The 12,908-nt window shown below is 44.2% G+C and overlaps 1 long non-coding RNA gene across 1 annotated transcript in view; it reads left to right on the top strand.

Annotated features, from left to right (window-relative positions):
* The first annotated feature begins 3,467 nt into the window (after positions 1–3,467).
* Positions 3,468–12,908, top strand: part of LOC149868799 (uncharacterized) — a 63,898-nt gene continuing 54,457 nt past the window's right edge. Inside the window, exon 1 of the long non-coding RNA XR_016441032.1 lies at positions 3,468–3,541. This is a non-coding gene — a long non-coding RNA (uncharacterized LOC149868799). The remainder of the gene's footprint in view (positions 3,542–12,908) is intronic.

The raw sequence follows: 12,908 nt of genomic DNA on the forward strand, positions 1-12,908 counted from the left end.
TACATCTGACTTTCAAAGAAAGTGAGGTCACCATTGTCTTAAGAGCCAGATTTTGGATGTAAGCATGCAGCAGGATTTTCTATCATAGAATCATAGAAGTCAGGTCAGAAGGAACCTTATAGATCTTCAAGTCCGACCCCCTGCCTGGGCAGGAGAAAAAAAACTGGACTCAAATGAGTCTAGCCAGGTAGGCATCAAGCCTCTTCTTAAAGATCCCCAGGGTAGGAGCCAGCACCACTTCTCTTGGAAGTTGGTTCCAGATCTTGCCACCCTGACTGTGAAGTAGTTCTTGCGGATGTCTAATCTAAACCTACTCTCCAATAATTTGTGTCCATTGTTCCTTGTCATGCTAGGTGGTGCTAGAGGAGACAATGTCTCCCCCAAACTCATCTGGTCCCCTCTAGTGAGTTTAAAGACAGTCACTAGGTCCCCCTTCAGCCTTCTCTTGTGAGGGCTGAACAGATTTAGGTCCCGCAGTCTCTCATTGTAGGGTCTGCCCTGTTGTCCCCGGATCATGCGGGTGGCCCTCCTCTGGACCCTCTCCATGTTGTCCACATCCCTCCTGAAATGGGGCGCACAGAACTGAACGCAGTACTCCAGCTGTGGCCTGACCAGCATCACACAGAAGGGGAGGATCACCTCCCCGGCTCTACTTGAGATGCACCTGTGGATGCATGACAAGGTGCGGTTAGCCCTGCCAACCGTGACCTCGCATTGTCGGCCCATGTTCATCTTGGAGTCAATAATGACTCCAAGATCCCTTTCTGCCTCCGTGCTCTCAAGAAGGGAGTTTCCCATTCTATAAGTGTGCTGCTGGTTTCTACTGCCTAAATGCAGCACCCTGCACTTGCCAGTATTGAAACGCATCTTGTTTATGTCAGCCCACTCCTGTAACCTATTCAGGTCTTGTTGCAGTCTTTCCCTCCCTACTAGCGTGCTCACCTCACCCCAAATTTTGGTATCATCAGCGAATTTAAACAGGTTGCATTTCACCCCACTGTCCAAATCGCTGATGAAGAAATTGAACAACGCAGGCCCAAGGACCGAGCCCTGTGGGGACTCCGCTGCCCACTTCCCCTCAGGTTGAATATGACCCATCCACCACCACCCTCTGAGTACGACCCTTGAGCCAATCTGCAATCCGTCTGACTGTGTAGGCATCAATCCCACAGTTGCCTAGTTTTTTAATGAGGATGGGGTGGGAGACAGTGTCAAAGGCCTTGCTGAAGTCCAGAAAGACTACATCCACGGCGATACCTGCATCCATTGCCTTTGTGACCTGATCATAAAAGGCAATCAGGTTGGTCTGACAAGACCTGCCCCTAATGAAACTGTGCTGGTTGCCCTTGAGCATCATCCCTGAAGCCGGCCCATCACATATGTGCTCCTTGAGAATCTTCTCAAAGAGTTTCCCTAGGATTGAGGTAAGACTGACAGGCCTATAGTTGCCCGGGTCCTCTCTCTTCCCTTTTTTGAAGATGGGGACCATGTTAGCTATCTTCCAGTCATCTGGCACCTGGCCCGAGCACCACGAGCACTTGTAAAGCCATGCCAAGGGCCCTGCAGTAACTCCAGCTAGCTCCCTGAACACCCTGGGGTGGAGAGCATCTGGACCCACTGACATGAACATGTCCAGCGCCTCCAGAAGCTCTCCAACCTGGTCCTCCCCAAGCCAAGGTCTGGAGGCGTTCCCCTCGAGTCCGTCTGGCCTCCCAGCGGGGAAGTCCCAGTCCCTGCACAAGAAAATGGAGGTGAAGAATTGGTTAAAGAGTTCCACTTTCTCCTCTGGCGCAACCACCAGATTGCCCAGCGTACTTTGCAGGGGCCCCACATTACCCGGTGCCTTTTTCATCCTCCCTATATATTTGAAAAAGGGCTTTTTATTATCCTTGATCTTGGATGCTAGTCCTAGTTCTATGTACCTACACAAGGTAGCAATTGAAACCAATTGGTGCTAGGTGCCAAATCAGTCTTCAAACATTTATGAGAACAGGACTTCAGCTCATATGCCGTTTAGGTCCAGAAGGTATTTAGGCACCTATTCCATTCATTTACATTTTCATTAATCAAAGGGGCTGACAGGTGTAAATATTTGTGAGGATCTGGGCCCAAGATTTTTTTTTCAAAATATGACTAATAAATAAGATTACCCATTTCCCTTGGCAGCCTCAAAGATGGAAAGGTTTTATTCTGATCCGCAAAGAAAAGAAAACCCTTTAAATCTGTTTAATACTTTCCTGTTTACCACCATTTTTATTTCCCTCATCATCAATGCTCAGACTCCTCATGGGTTTGAGAATAAGGGGCCCCTTTCGTTGACAAATGAGAAAAAAAGTTCAGCTGACTGGTTATTCTACACAAAAAAGTAGACTTGGTAAGCCCTTTCCATTGCTGGGGCCACCGTTTTGTGTCCACGAACAGAACATCTCCTCTTTGGCATTAGACAGCAATCAGGGTTTCTGGGTCTTATTGTAGCTATCATGCTAGTCATCCCTCAGAGCTGGACAAGAACAATCCCTCACACTCACATCCTCTTTCCTGTTGGGTCTGTGGTGCTGCATTAAATACTTAGGTAGAATTTGGCCCTTAGGGTTGACCTACATTTCTTGCTATGAACACTCAAACTTTTCAGGAGTTTACCTTACTATAAACTACAGTCCAGGACAACTATATACACTTATGTGTGTTGTCTACATAAACCTAACTAATAATCATCTAGAAAACATTTTCTGGGCAGATTTTGCTTTAGGTGACTCCTAATAATTTGTTATCCAACAGTTTAGGTAAGCTGTGTTTCTGGTATGCTTTCTTTTTGCTGATGCCAAGGCAACAAACATATTGCCACCATTAAAAGACACAGAACAGAGGGGTGTTACTAAAGCCAAATCATTCTTTCTTATACAGTATTTTCTGCTGAACTGGTCAATCAATCTTTCTGACTGCCAGTTCTAGTTCTTTTATGAACATTATATCCACTGTGAAAAAAGGCAGATGCACAGAGAAGATTCAGACATTCATTACTTCCCAACCATGAAACCTCTCATTGATTCCAATGCAGGGAAGTACTTACATATGAACAAATTATTTATTCAAGTGAATGGAAATAATTTTCCTTAAAATTAGTTGTGTGCTTAAGTGCCTGGTTAAATTGAGGACACTAGTTCTGGATGAAACGGACATCAGAAGACAATACTATATGCATTACTGAGAGCAAAATCAAGCTTTTTATTTACATGGTAACATGGATAGTTTACTTTAGTCTCTTAAATGGCGCTCTGTATTTAGGCATTAACTTATATTGAACTTGATTCTTCAAGGTGCTACATTTTGACCTCCAACAGCAGGACATTTAAGAATATATTTAAAGTTATGCATGCGAGCAGTTACAGTGAAACCATTGGGGCTAATCGCATGCTTATATACTTAAGTGCTTTGCTGGACTGAGACAGACTATTTGGCACTTTTTCAGAAACAAAGCCCCACCTGAAAAGTGAGGAAGGAAAAAGCAGCAGAACAAGGACCTGATCCTGCAAGCCTGTAGGTGAGCAAAGTTATGTGCATTAGTGTTTTCAAAACTGCACACTTATTACTATTATTATTTGAATTACTATGGATCCTAGGACCCCAGATGGGGGTGAGGTGGGGTGCCAATGCTCCAGAGTCTGTACTGACTTCCAGTCACTTTCCAGATAAAATGCAAAGTGCTGGTTTTGACTTAGAAAGCCCTAAACAGCTTGGGCCCCAAGTACTTATGAGCTCTTTGCTCCTTCATGTCCCACAGTGATCTATCTCTAAGGTCAGTAGAAAGCAACCTCCTGCAAGGTTTATATCAATATGTCAACTCTGCTTGGTAAAAACATATGGGATGTCATTCTCTGCAGTCACTCCTGGGCTCTGGAACTCCCTTCCTCTTGAGGCCCACCAGAGCCTGAGCCTAGATGTTTTGTGGAAGTGCTGTAAGTCCTTTCTATTTGGGCTGATATTTAGCAAACAAAGCTAAGTTTCTGATTTATTTTGACATTGCAATTGCCTGTTAAGTTGCTTTGCTCTCTTGTTTGTTCTCTGGCTTTACAAGTTATTCTGTTCCCATACTGTAAGTGGTCCTGAGTCTTTGTTGGGAAAGGTGGCATAAAAATCAGACAGATAGACAAATACAGAACAATAAGACATCCCCTGTCCCAAAGAGTTTACAGTCTAAATAAAATAGAACTGATAAATAGTGCAGGTCCCTTGGGTATATGAAGAAACAGAAGGTGTCACTTTTTTGTCAACTGTGTGTTAGAAGAACAGCTATTAAATGTGGGTGGCAGATGGGCTATGTACTCCCATAATTTTGCAAAGTATTGTACAGCTATCAAAGCTTTTCATAACACACCTGACTCCATAAAAATCCATATTTATATGATAAAGAATGACAAAATATCTCAGGTTTTTTGAGCTATAGCTGCATCATTAATACACAATTTACTTTCAGTGAGCTCAGATCTTTTGAGAATGACGATTACTTGAGGTTTTAATAAATGAACCCTCTGCTAATGAACAGTGTCGCTTGCCTCCTCTTAAAAAGACACTATTTATATCAATAATCCCACTGAGGGTGTTAGTCCAAGCTTCTGAACAGAACAGTGACAAGTTAACCAACCATTTTTGCAATAACATTTACTGCCCTTTATGAAGTTAACAAATCTATTTTTCAAATTTCAGTCATTTAAAATACAAAGGAAAAGCCATTTTTTCATATGATAAAATGTAGCTGTTGCTGGAATCAAACAGTCAACTACATTTTTTTAATTAATTTGATTATTCTGAGATGATTGATCAGCTTAATTAAAACTGGCTTGATTCAGAGATCTTCAGAGGGCCAGTCTACACAACTCTTGCAATTCCACTTGAATAAAAATGCAGTAGTATCTACAGGGCGACAGATATACCCACAACCTGCCTCCTTGCCTCTCTAACCATATGATACAGTTCTTAGGCCTACCGTTTGCTTTACAAAGTTCCATTTGATACAGAACATTTTGTGATTCTGGGATGCATCCACATGAGACATTTACTGTACAGTAGACTAGCTGCACAGTAAATATAGCACATCTATACATGCACCCCTGGAGTGAACTAATTTACTGTGTAAAGAAAACTCCATAGCAGTAAAGAACTCCACAGTAGCACACGTGTAGATGCTGGAAGAGCTGGCTAGGGCATGAGGGGGCTTCAGTGCAGGGCTGCCTGCAGGCAAGCCTTGCACTATAGTACCCCCGTGCCCCAGCCAGCCCCTCAGCAGTACATTAAGCCAGCGGGGAGCCACCCCGAGCTGGCAGGCTGACCTCCTGGACCACCTGCCAGTCAGGGCTGCTTTGCTCTGGCTCAGTGTGTTGCAGTCCCAGGCACATGTTACATGTAAAACACCACAGTTTATTGCATTGCATTAATATGCACATGTAGACATGCCCCTGGAATGGCACACAAGGAAGAAGAAAGGCAAAAAAAAAGGGTAAATGCCCACCTGGTTAACTAATCAATGGAGAAAACAAGCTGGACTGCAGTGAACATTTTGGAGTTTCCCATCTTTCTCCCCTCCTGTAATATCAAACTACAAAGACTCCAGAAAAGCTCTTTCACAGATAACTGATCGGTACTCTTCCTTTAAGTATCCCATCTCTGCCATTGAATGACATGGGGTAGATACCAGGCGGCAAGAAGGACCTATGGTTTGACCCAGTAAATGGCAGTTTTAATTTTGTTATGTACTTCCATGGATTATCTTTTAGAAGTTAAAACACATAAGAAATCATTTCAGTAAAATGAAGCCTGTGCTGAAAATGCTTGCAAGATCAGGCCTTACGTTCTCAGTATTTTCCAAACTAAATATATCATTATAAGCAAGAACAGCCACAGCAAACAGTGGATGTACAGTGGAAGTATCCTTTTACAAAAAATCTGTCCTCTTCCTCCCTTCCACATTTGGACCAGAGTGAAAATTCAGTGCTGGAGGCCAAAGTGCTCAGTCTTAGTATAAAATGGATACAGCTTTGGCACTGGCAGGGAAGCTCTTCCACCAGAGCACTCACTTGAAGATTATCTTGAGGCTATTTGTCTCTCTTGACCCTTTGTTTTTTTAACCTCTGTAGCATCGGTCTGCTTTCTTTGCCACTTTACAGTCATTCCCAAGAAAGAGAATGCTTTAAATCTAAAAGCAGGTATTTAAGGTCCCAACTTAGCAAAGTCCTTAAGCATATGTTTAAATCCAGCCCTAGTCGGTGAAGGATTTCAAAAGAATATAAAGTGTTTTACTAAATTTGGGCCTTTTAAACTTAAGCCAGCAATTCATTTTAAATGGACTACTGGGAATAAAAAATAGACCCATTTTTAAAAGTCAGTGAGTCTACTTCAGATACTTGAAGTTGTTTAAATTACAGTAACTTGTCACTATCTCTAAGAGGTTAGAAATTCCCTCCTATTTTTGCTTAAAAACTCAACACATTTTAATAGTCCTATTGACTACGGCAGAACTACTGTACATTTTTTTCTGTGCTTAGTCGTGTAACAAGGTTGAACAAGGTAAATATTAAGAATAACATTGTATTACAATTAGTCAGAGTTCGTATTAATCTTTATAGTATTGTGTAAGGATTTCTACATCTGCATAAGTCTATTTTTTGTAAGCTCATGCACAATGTAGGCCAGTATTTGCATATGAAAAGTCATCAAAAATGGTGAGTAAAACTGCCTACCTCAGTCATTTTTAAATAACTCAGGCCATTAATTGGTAACCTTTGTTTCTCCTCTTTGCACAGCTATAAATTAGTTTTATGGATTAAGTAAATTTGAACTTTAAAAAATGCATTTATAGCTTAGAAAGCAAAATACCCAAGTTGAAAGCATGCTGTTTAAAAAGGGGTGGGGGGGAAGTGATTGGGAAGCTGTAATTTCTTGCACCTTGGTTCTAAATTGTTACTGTACAAATTAGTCTAGTTAGTAATTGTAGCACTAGCCCAAAGGTTCACAGCACAAAAGATTCCAATGTGTAGTTATAATTGCTGTCCACAAAAAATGTTTTTCAGATAGACAGAGGTGCACTTAGCTGCATTGTCTGAAGTCAGGCAGAAGGCAGTACAGGGTGGCACCTGGAGACTAACTTGTCCATGTCACTCTGCCATATCCTCAGAAAAAGAGGGTATATTTTTTTTTATTAGAAAACAAAAACTAGATTTATAGAGCAATTAAAACAGAGAATAAGAAAGCCCTGAAGGTGTAGGATAAAATAATAACTTCCTCAAGAGCTACTTTTGATCTTGTTATCACTTGATCTCCTTACTTACCAAGATTATAAAGACCCTTCAGGCTCCTCTACACATGGAGGTAAAGGTGTGATGGGATCTAATGCATGATCCACAGAATTTCACCTCCACCGTGCCACACCTACATGGCAGGAGGCATAATCATGGGATCACAAATTGGATTGCATCACACCTTATTGCTGGTGCAGGGGGAACTCAATCCCAGCCTCCCCCTGCACCAGCAAGGTACAAGCTCTCACAGCTGGGAGCCTCCTCAGCTGCTAGTTGCGGGGATGCCCCACACACCTCTGTTGCTGGGAGAGTGCAGCTGCTGCACTCTCCCAGCTGTGCAGGCATACCTCAGGGCAGGGACCTGGGAACTCCCAGGGTCAGTGTGCACACAGACCCTTCCCAGCTGGGACCGCTGATCAGCTGATGGGGATCCCAGTGACAAGGGCCCCTGGCCACAAGTTCAATTAGTGTTATGACAGGAAGCAGCTACAAAGTTATTACACATATTTTGTGGAATAATTTTGTAGCTTATTCCTCTTTATCATGCCATTAATTGATTGAACACATGGCCAGGTGACCACTCAAGGTGTGATTAACTGGTTAATCATACCTTATGTGTAATGTGTAGATGGTGGCTTCATGATCTTTTAAGCACTAGAATAACATATTTTCTGTGGGCTGTGATGTTATTTCAATTCAAATTGCTTAATACTTTGGATTAGAAATGGAAAAGATGGTCCGAATTACAAAATTAGATTGATGGTTCCTGTAAATGCTATACAGCCAGGATTTTCAAAAGTAAGTAGTAAACTTGGGTGTCTCGGGTTTGGAAGAGGACGCTGCAGTTTTTTCTGACAGCCTAACTCCTATCTCCATTTGATTACTCTGCATCACTCCTCACTTCTGAAAACCCCTAAGTCTTCTAATTACTTAGAAACATATAGTGTAAATAAAGGGTGGGGTAGGGGGAGTCCAAACTTTCTAAAGGTAACGTTAGAAATGCTCCAAATCAAGGCTGGGTCTTGTTTGTCCCCTTCCATACCCTTGGAAGATGTCCCCATAAAACTGTTAGTACTACAGACCATAAGATTCAAAAACTCCTGTGTCAGATCCCCCAAAATAATAAAACATTTTTAAAATAAATTTGGAGTCTTGCTTATGTGCCTTCTGTGTTTGACCCTTTGTTGTTCACATTTTCAAACTTTTCTCTGTAACCATGAGGATGCAAGCATTTATTTTAAAGGAAAATGGAGATTTTTGCATGATTGCATGACTCCAGGAAATGTGATTTTTCATAAAGAAAAAAAAAAATCAAATATTCTAAGATGCCCAGTAAAATATTGAGAGTTGGAAAAACTCCAGGAAGTTCCTGTAGGAGCTTTTGCTTTCCACAGTCCCTTTGAAACAACTTCTGTGGAAAAGCAGAGGGTCCTACAACTTTTCCCCCTTAACCTTCTCTCATGATATGAAACATTTCTGTACAAAGTTGGATTTCAGAGGTGTTGTAAGCTGCAAAAAATATCTTTGTAGAAGTTCCTAAAGGATTCAAAGGAGAACAGTCTCTCTCAGACGGGGGTGAAGTTCCAGCTCCCAGTCAAAGCAGCTTCATCCAAACTGGCCTGCAGATGCTTCCTCAGCTAATAATGCCGGGGGAGCCTACTCTTACAGGAAGATTTTCTAGTGCTAAAGAAGTTTGAGGGAAAACTCTGTAAAACACCCTAAGGGCAAAATTACAAGTTAGATTAGCAAATGCTAATTCTGAAGAATAATAGTCTGTGTTAAAGTTAACCAGTTTTAGTGATCAGTCACATGTTTAGGGTTAATACCTGCTCTAATGTGCACTACTGCTCAGACCTGCTGCTAGAAGGCTGGCAAGCAGGTGTGTGGGGCAGGCCTGCAAGTCTGCTCCATACCTGATCTTCTCGCCAGCTCTCATGACAGTAGAGGTTGGGGAGGGGGGAAGGAGAAGGCCCCCCCACCCATGCTATTTGGATTGCTCCCTCAGCCCCTCAAATCACCCTGCTGCCCTCCATCACACCCTACATACCCCTTCCACTCACCTGATTGCCTCCCCCCACTCCTGGATCTTTGTCTTACCACTCCTATCAGCAGTGGCAGTCGTAGGGGGAGGGGTGGGAATATCTCTCCTTGCCTGCTCCCCACCTCCCTCAACCCCACTGCTTGGCAGATCCTTGCCCCCTACCTCCACCTTTAGTTGCAGGGCTTGATGGGAGCTGGAGCTTGGTGCACAGGGGAAGTGTGGTCTGCAGGGACCTCAGGAGCAGGCACAGAAGAGGAATCCTTCCTACTGACACCTCTGCCGCACTCAGGCTGATGGGGTGGCAGGGCAATGATCAAGGGATGGAAGAGCCAATGGGGGCCAGAGGAGAAAGTTGGAGTGGCAGAGGAACAATCCAAGGATGGAAGGGTTGATTTGATCTTTATCTAATTTACTTATAGTTGGTATATATGAAAACTTTGAGTAAGCTTGCTTGTATCCGGAAATTGGCAGGGAAGGGGAGAATATAACTTCTGTCAATCTTTAGTTCAAATGTGAGTGACTGTATTTACATCACTCCTAGAAAGAACAATTGAATCCATCAGGCTCACAGCCTTTCCTTCCTTCCCCCGTCCATATCTAACTTCATAGGCCAACACCAACTTAATGGTTGACTGGGGCATCCCGGCTTTGATTTGCTTGTGACAAAGTATCTAAAATATTTCTTAGCTTGTTTTTAGTGCTTACTCTCCTTTGCTTGTTGATTCGGTGACAAATAAGCACATTATTGCTAATGAATATGTTTGAAATTCCATCCAAGACCATAGCACCCCCCACCCCTCCAAAAAAAGGAGAGTAGAAGTCCTTGAATGCGACTGCTATTAATAATTCCTAAACTTTCATATTTGTCCTAACTGAAAGTGTTTGTTCCATAAAATATTTTATGCATGCCACACCAGTGTTGAACACCATAAATTTAAAATTCTTATTTCTTTTATTATACAGTACGCCAAACTGCGAAATTAGACCAGAAAAACAAGTAAGGTGGGGGGGGGCAGGGTGAGAAGAGCTGTTTATTTGTCTCATGCTGGGAACTTTCAGTCCCCAACTGGGCTCAGCAGAGCGTGTGTCATCATCAAAAGCATGTTGAGTGGGAACTGGGGATGGAGAGACATCTGCATTTGACAGCTATGAAGAAGAAAGAGAAACAAATACTCTCAGTAGGGCAGCATCTTTTATGAAATAGAAATGATACATGCATGGCTTTTATTTAACCTGGATTGTTTCTCCCAATGCATAAAGAAATCACCTTCTACAAAATAAGCTCCACCCTTCTATTCATACAAACGGGAAAGGTTCAGTTGCTCTGGTAGCACTGCACCACCTGCTTCTTCAGATCCTACAGAGGGCATTGTGGAGGTTTCACTTCTAAGCTGGGACACCTAATGAGGTGTAGGTGGTATGGGCAAATACTCATCATGCCCTTCTGACTACGTACAGACATTCAAAAAGCCAGGGGAGGAATCAATTTAAGTTACACAGTTGTCTCTAAGTGACCTAGTTTAAATTGGGAACAAATAGTATACATGTTCACCCTTGTGCCGAGGTGGGGGGGTGGGGGGAGGGAAGGCTAATCCAGGCAACCTGCATTGACCAAGACCTGCAGGCAGGGGTGCTCCTCCGCAGGCTGCTGGAGGCTGCCAAACATAGCTGAGCACCCAGGACAACTCTGACTGCTGGGCATGGGCAACCATGCCCCCAAAACCCCTGCTGCCTCATCATGGACCCTCTCCCTGTCTAGAAGCTTCCAGAAGAGCCTCAAAGCAAGTGCCCTCCCTTGTTACTTGCACATGACTATGTTCCAACCTGCCTGCATCCCACCATGGTGACCCACTGCCCACACCCAAACATGGAGATCCAAGCTGTGGCGTGTCCTGCTTGTCCCGCTGTATGACTCTCACCGGAGGCGGTGAGATATCATGCATAGCCATCTGGACATCCTTCAGTAGCTGGCTGCCATGAGAAGTAGCTTCCCGCCCCCGAGTCAGTAGTCAGCTGTCCCACACAGGGCCAGCTACCACACCCTGCACTCACCAAGCATCCTGGATTGGACCACTGACTTCCAAGTGACCAATGAGGATGAGGCCACCCTGGACACTATGCATACTGGCATCAAGCACTGGTTCTGGGCCCATGCCACCAACAGCAACTGGAAAGAGTAGATTCTCCTGGACACCTGGGATAATGAACAGTGGGTCCAGACCTTCTGCATGTACTGAGCCACCTTCATGGACATCATTTTCCAGGTGGCCCCCGATATCAGCATGTGGTTATCCCTCACTCCAGACAAGCAGGTGGTCATTGCCTTTATGAAGCTGGCCACTTCCTACAGTATCCACTATGTCGCCAACAAGTTTGGTTTGGGCAAGTCCCAGTCTGGAGAAGCCATTCTGGATGAACATCCAGAATTTCCTTGACAATTACTTCATCAACTTCATCACCCCAAGGGATGTGATCACTGACTTCCACTGGATGAGCATTCTTAACCGCATGGGAGCTGTGAATGACACCCACATCCCCACTATCTGCCTGCCCCAATGTGCCCAGGTATTCATCAACCAGAAGGGCTACTTCTATGTCACCCTGCAGGGCATTACTGACCACCAGATCTGTTTCACCCATATATTCACTGCTTGGTCAGCAGCATCCATGATGCCCGCATTTTCTGCAATCCCCCACATCCTCCAGAGCATACTATAATCCTGCGGTTCCCAGATTCATTATTGGTACCATCCTATTCCCTCCCCTCATCATCAGGGACCCAGCTTACTTACCCCCTCCTGCCCTGGCTCATAAACTCCTCTATGAGTCAACTGCACCACCAAAAGGAGCACTTCAACAACTGCTTAAGCAGGTACCACATGACTGTGAAATGTGCCTTCAGCCACCTCAAGGCACTCTGGCACACTCTCAGCATGTGTCTCATGGTGGTGAAGGAGCACCTGTCATACCTTATCATTGTCATGTGTGTCATCCACAACATCTGGGAGATCAGAGGTGGAGGTCTTTTGTGAAGCCTGGGCAAAGGAGGCACAGCACGCAGACTAGTCATGGCATGCTGGAAATGTACTGCACAGGGAGGCTGGGGAAAGTAGAGCCTCTGGCTGATGTTGGGAGCACTGACCCCCCACACAAGCAGGAAATCTGTGTCTGCAAAGCCCTGGCCAACTACCTCCTGGCCCATGGGGACTGGGAGTGCTCCCCTGATTAGCATGGCAACAGAACTTTGAATCCCTGAGTGCTTGTGCCCTAGCACTGGGCAATGAATCTCGTGACCCAGTTCCTCTGACTCAGTGTCCTGACACCACCTACAAACCGGGCTGTTTGGACACTATTCCCCTGCCAGCACTACCCTAAGGGGCAGTACTGAGACAGCCTGGGGTGTAGCTAGCTTAGTGCCTGGCTGGAGCAGCCAACCATAGGCTGAGTGTACTACGCTATGAGGGAAGGGGGTGGGAGGGGAGGGCACAAAGCAGACCAGGATGCTGGTGAACAATGATTTAAACTTGAACTGATAGGGAAACAGCACGTAGGTTCAATACATTGGTTTAACATGA

This window comes from Crocodylus siamensis, chromosome 3 (genome assembly GCF_052110815.1).
Source record: "Crocodylus siamensis isolate JL-2025a chromosome 3, ASM5211081v1, whole genome shotgun sequence".
In the NCBI taxonomy this organism is placed as follows: domain Eukaryota; kingdom Metazoa; phylum Chordata; order Crocodylia; family Crocodylidae; genus Crocodylus; species Crocodylus siamensis.